Here is a 7,046-nt window from a genome sequence, read left to right as displayed (position 1 = left end):
GTGGAAGGAGTTTAAAGAACAGTCTTAAATTATTATAAGGAAGACAGCTATTTATTTTGTTCCCTCAGAGATTCTAGTTACAAGACAAATAAAAAAATATAAATTACAACTGTATTTCTCAGTATAGTTGATGGTGGTAGAGGTAGTTATTGGTAGTTAGGCTGTAAATGCCGCCTGGCAACGTGTCGCAGGTTCGACTCCCGATCCGATCGATTCCTGACGACTTTTGCTGTGTGTCACTCATTTCAGACTGTACTGTATCTATCAATAAAGGCAGAAAAAACCCCTGAAAAGATCTAAAAATCACACCTGTGTGAAGTGAGTGGTGCAACCATGGGGGGGTCCGGAACATCCAGACCCCCAACACGCCCAGGGGCAGAGCTGGCTCTAAACCTTTTATATTACATAATTGGCTAATCGCAATAATTTGAGATAATCACAATTATGTTGTCATAATTGTTTCCATGTTGAAAAAATGTCATACATTAAAAAAAGCTGAAATACAACGTGTCACTTCGTGTCACATATAAGATCAGCTATTTCCGCTATTATTATTGTTTGACCTTTTTTTAAGTATAAAAGTAATGAATATGTCGTATATCGTGTTATATACTGTATATGTTCCTCTGCATGCCTACGGCCTCCCAAGGAAACTCCTGCCAGGTGCAGAGTAACCTCGGAGACCGCAGGCGTTTTGTTTTCAAAAGAAAGGAAAAAGGTGCAAAGAAGCAACTGAAAACGTCATGTATAGAGGAGACCTCAATTTCACAAACCACGGGTTGGCCCATTTTTATGGGTTGCAACATACAGTATTTAGGGGTGTATTTAAACGATACATTTTAACAGCGATACGCGGATACGCATCACGATCAGGGGGGGCAGTCAGACAGATATTTTGTGAAGCTACTAAGGAAATATAAGTTCATATAATGGCCTGTTGTGGCGCTGCCAACTTCACGTAGACTGTATTACCTTAATAAACATGGTCATGAATACTTTCTGCTTCCAGTCACTAGTTTAAAGTCTAATTTCTAATGTCATAATATTCTTTTTTGAAAATTATGGTTCCATTTATAAAATAAATTACAATAAAGTCGCGTATGTTCTGAGGGGCGTGGCTACCGTTACAGTCTATGATCTGGATTCCCCTCCCACTCGAGTCAAAATAAAAACCAACAGAGAAGAAGGGGGGAAGTCCCGCCTCGTTGTCTGGGCCAGCCAATGGCCAGCTGGGCCCAAACGGATCTAGAAAGATGGCGATGTACAATTCAAGGACTGACAGGCTTCATTTTACGTTCATGTTAGACCCGCGGAACGCTTTGTCCATATTTTTTACAATCTATGATCACGATACAACACAGGTTGACGATATGATATAAGGACTATATTCGTTCAAAACTTCATTCATGGTGATATGATACGATTCAATGATTTAAAATCGATACAGTAACTATTTAGCAAAGAAATTAAAACTGTGGATAGTGCAGGTACAGGTAAAACGATACGTCACGATACAAAGTCAAACCCTATGACATGTTGCTGTTTACATAAACTACATGAACTGGTTTGTTTTGGTAGACAAGGATGTTTCTTGGGCTACTAAAACAAACAAACTTCAAGTTGTTGACAGCAACAGGGACTATAATTTAAAAATAAAATAGACCACAAATGTGCTACAATACTGTGTCCTCGATGGAGCCATACAGTAGGCTACTTATAGTCCTCAGAAAAAATTGCATGGAAAGCAAAAACTGTAGCTAAAGAAATAGGTGAGTAACTTTTTGCTTATACAGACAAAACAGGTGTGATTTCTTTCATTAAATTAAATTAAAACATTAAAATGCCATTGACAATGAATGGAGAATTTACATCATATGTAGACAAGCAAATAAGTATTTTTTGTTAATTTGCCATTGACAATGAATGGAGAAATTATGTCATATGTGTCTGAGCAAATCGTAATTTTTGTCCTACACAAATAAAAAATTCCCATTGACAATGAATGGAGAATTCATGTCATATGTAGACGAGTAAATCAGCATTTTAGTCCTATACAAATGAATGACATGTTACGTCATGATGATACGATGATATGAGCTCCCCTCACTTCACATGGGAGTGATTTGTAAGGGGCGCTAGTCCCTTCCATAAACAGCTTTTGTCCCCACACGTGTCAAGCTTTGCCATTGACAATGAATGGGGAATTCAAGTCAAATGTCCGCTAAATCTTGTCCCCACGTCTCAATATTTGCTATTGACAATGAATGGAGAAATGCTAAATATGACGTAAATTAATCATTAAAACATTAAACGCCATTGACATTGAAGGGAAAACTTACGTCATATATGTAAACGAACAAATCGGCTGCATGTTGGTGCAAGCGCTTGGCCAATAAGGGACCACCTTATGTACCTTATGTAGCAATGTCAAATGTCCGCTAACATAAATTGATAAGTACTATGACAAGAGCGCCCCTCATTTCACACAGGTGTGATTTTATTAACATGAATGGGTTCTATTTATAAGCATGCTTTCCAGGGGAGAAAGCCTGTGGTTTCTATTAGCTTGGATTCCCAACCGATGATGTCACTGGTAGGCAGGTTTCTGAACTATCCACACAGCCCAAATTGAGTAGACAAAAGGTGCCATGAGAAGCATTAGTGAGGACCAATTATTGAAGAAAGGTTGAAAATGGGCGAAGTTGTCCTTTAACCCTAGGCACAACTGGAAAAAATGCCCTTCTGGGCACAGGTCTCCACCAGCAGCCGGAGGATAGGAGTGTGTGTGATGTTTGGCAAAATGTTTAGGACTCGGAGTAATATAAACTTGTGTGTGTGTGTGTGTGTGTGTGTGTGTGTGTGTGTGTGACACGACTTGGCCTGTTGTAACAAGCCATGAGGCTGATTTGAAAACTGTCAAGTCGCATTTCTTCCTCAGCCTAGTGGGAATATGCGTACACAGTTTCACCACAATCGGACGCTGCATTGAGGAGTTGTGCAAAACGGGTGTAGGCCTACTCCTGAAAAGTTTAGAAGCCAATCGTAGCCAATCAGGAGGGATTATGAGAAATCAAACAAACCCGCCTTTTTTGCGTGAAATTTGGATAAAATCTGAAGGAGTATTAGAAAATGTGTTTAATATATGTGGGCCTCCTGGTGGCGCTATGAAGAGCAGATGTGAAAAATTCCAGGCAAAGGTTTTTCCTTAGGAGTAGGGAGTGTGCATACACAGTTTTACACAGATCTGCTGTGCAGTTAGAGGTAAAAACACTAATCGGCCAGTTATAGCGCCACATGAGGCCGAGTTGAAAATGTTCAAGTGGCATTTCTTCCTCGGCCTAGTGGGAATGTGCGTGCACAATTTCATGGAAATCACACGATGTGTTCATGATTTGCGGCATTTTGTTTGAAACTGAGCACGAACTTTGGAAGCCAATCATAGCCAATCAGGATGGAGACTGAAAAATCTGAAAGACCTGTTTCGTTGAATGGCTAGACTGTGTAGCAATTTGTGTGATGTTTGAACAAAATCTGGTGTACTGTCCAAAAACTTTTTTTGCACAAAGCAGCCTCCTGGTGGCGCTATAAGAGGCCAATGTGAAAACCTTGGGGCAGAGGTTCAGCTGTGGCATTCAGGGAGTGTGTGTGCAGAGCATGACTGCGATCAAGCCAACGGTGCCGGAGATTAGCTGTCCACAGACAGACGGACGGAGACGGACACACGGACGGACACGCACACACACACACACACACGGACGGACAGACGGACGGAGTGCAAAACATAGTCTCTCCCCATGCCTTCGGCCTGGTGGAGACAATAAATAATTGTCTGTAATGAAAAGATAAATGTGGTGTCCTGTATCAAATGAGGAGGGGTGAGTGAATGATCTGAAACACTCCAAAATGTGTCTCTATTAATGGAATTGCATACACCTGATCTGACCTGATCACATCTGATTGCATTAGATGACGTTAAGCAACGTTAAACTCACTTTTCCACTCACTTCATGCATGCGCATACCCTCTATTGGGCTGAAATGTGTGACTGTGTCACTGCGACCCCAGCTAACAGCTAGTGTGCAAGTCAGCGCAACATTGTCATCATGACATGCCGGCCCATAATACATATACAGGCACGCACACACACACGCACACAATCAGTTGGTCCACATTCAGAGAGGTGTGCTGCGGTCCGCCTGTTGAGGACCACTGGCATACAGTATACCTCTATTATGAACAATAATAATGCTTACTATGGGAATATAGAGCTAACTTAGTTTAACCAAAAATAAATATCACATATACACCACTTTTAAAGGCAGAATTAGACTAAAAATGCACTCTGTCGAGCAAAACTTGTGCGCAAGCAGAGCGTGCAACTTACCCCTGACTCCTGTCAATTTACCATCCCTCCGTCTTTAAAATATAACAAATGAAGACAAAATCCATATACCAACATTCTAAAATAAAATAATTGTTACGTCATCAGCCAATCCCTGATTGGCCTAGCAACGCCACCAACAAACGGCTGCCAACTTGCGCTTTGATTGGCCGAGCGACACCACCAAAAATGCCCAATCCCTGATTGGATTGGCCGATCAGCGACGCCACCAAAAATACACAATCCCTGATTGGTCGAGGGGACCACCAAAAATACACAATCCCTGATTGGCCGAGGTAGTCAGCGACATACGCAGCCGAAAACAGTACTTGCGCTCTGCTCGCGCAAGTAATAACACACTGGGGTATTTGATATGGGGTTTGACAAGGGTGGACAGGTTGCTACAACTTTTTGAGGGGCGCCAGCTTTCCGGGTTCTGGCTTGTGATTGGCTAATCACCCCATAGCTTTGATTGGCTGAGCAAATACACATAATACACATACACAAAAGTGAGGGCAGAAAAGTGAAGGACGCAAATTGTGATGGGCTAGAATGAGATGTGATGATAAGAGAGCCCCTCACTTCGGGTGTGATGTTTGAGGGGCGTTATAATCAGCTATAGTGTAGATTTTCGTCTTACACAAACAAATTCCCATTGACATTGAATGGAGAATTTAAGTCATATTATGTAGACGAGCAAATCGGGTATTTTCCTACACAATTAATTGACAATGAATGGATGATGTACAATGATAAGAGCGCCCCTCACTTCACACGGGTGTGATTTCTTTTATCAACTGATGGGGTCAGGGGGGCCAAATAGGACAGACTTTCATTCAGCAGTAGGAACCATCCAACACTACTATGTTGTCAAGCCAAGGTAGTTCATGAGGTTGACGTTTGAGATAAAGCTATGGGTCAACAGCAACAGTGAAATGAAATATTATATAATTCTTTGGACAAGAACAAATGGCCATTGACAAGGTCATTGGACATGTTAAGCCAAGTTAACACATTCCCACAATGCTGACCTCATCACATTTGTGATGACGGCTATGGCCGTTTTTAGACCAAGGAGTGTTTTTCGTGCAAAACTACTGCTTGGATTCAGTATCACGAAAACCCCCTATAGTTTAATTGTCACATGCTACTTAAAGCATAATGAAATGTAGAAAATGTTGCCTTATATAGGTTGTTAATGGTGGCAGGGCCTATCCGCCTATAGGGCCCCCTGTAGGGCTTCTGGTCGCACCTGGAGTTCAGGCCTGTGGAGCGGACTCTGAACTCATTCGGAGCCTGCTGTTGGAGCAAAGGATCAGAGAGGCTGTGGAGGGCTCCCTCTTGGGGATGCACGTTGCTAATGCCTCCGTGCCCTTCTTCCTCTCTTCGCTTCAATGTTATGCACCATGTCAAACCGCTCTCAAAGCGCACCTATGGGAGGACAAGACAGAGACACAAAAACAAAACAAAATAAGGGGGGAAAAATTATAAATATAGCTGCAAGCAGTGATACGATGGGACCAAGTAAGCCCTTTTAGGCTGTGCAACAGTGCCACTTTAGGTCACCCAGTGGTATTGCAGCTTTTCGTACCCCAAACATACATACAGACAGACAGACAAGATGAGGCATGCGTTATGCCTGTTCAAAGTGTCTGTTATCGCTGCTTGCAGCTATATGTTTTGTACAGATTTTCACGTACAAACTTCTCTTCAACTTGGATTTCAGATATTGGTCCATAGATTGTGTGTAGAACATGTCACGCAAATTGCTCAAAAATCCCGGCAGAAAATCAGGTTTAAAGGGACACTTCACCCTTTTTGCAAAAGAATATATGTTAATGACGTTTAGGAGCTTTAGAACACTTTCCTGGGGGTATTTATGTGTGTAATATGTGGTTTTAGATATTTTAGATTGTAGCAGTGAGCCTGTTGTCTCTGATGTCATGGACACTGGGCTCACTTCCTTCCTGGACTACATGTTGTCTCAGTAAGACAGCTCTCCCCCCTATCCACAAGGAGGAGCAGTGCACCAAAGAATTATGGGAATTGTAGTCCAGGAAGGTAGTGAGACCAGTGTCCATGACATCAGAGACAACAGGCTCACTGCTACAATCTAAAATATCTAAAACCACATATTACACACATAAATACCCCCAGGAAAGTGATCTAAAGCTTCTAAACATCATTAACATATATTTTTTTGCAAAAAGGGTGAAGTGTCCCTTTAAGCATTTTTCAAACTGCTCAAAATCTGAGGGCAAACATACTCTCTCAATCTTTGGCAGTTATAACGAGAGTCATTCTCTTGTTTGCATATAAGTGTATATCTGTATGTCTTTAATGTTTTGATGAAAATGGAGGGCAGCACGAACATATCATGGGTGGGGCAACCAAATGGTCGGCGGCACCCCTGGCAGTGAGCCTAAATTTGGTGGGGAATCCAGCTTTGCCCAGTGGGTTGGAGTTGATCGATGGAGGGAGGGAGAGAGAGAAACCAGATGAGTCACAACGTATGGTCGACCAAGGTTCATCCAAAATAGCAGATCTACAAGCACTGTTTAAGAATAACATCAAACTCACTTGTAAGGTCCTTCTTACCAGCCCCTTCCTGGAAGTGAGAGAGGTCTTGCCTCCTTGCTGTCTGGCATCAACTGACCTCGCATGG

This window comes from Protomyctophum bolini (genome assembly GCF_963924005.1).
Source record: "Protomyctophum bolini genome assembly, chromosome: 3".
NCBI classification, from domain to species: Eukaryota; Metazoa; Chordata; class Actinopteri; order Myctophiformes; family Myctophidae; genus Protomyctophum; species Protomyctophum bolini.
Note: the sequence above shows the minus strand (reverse complement) of the source record.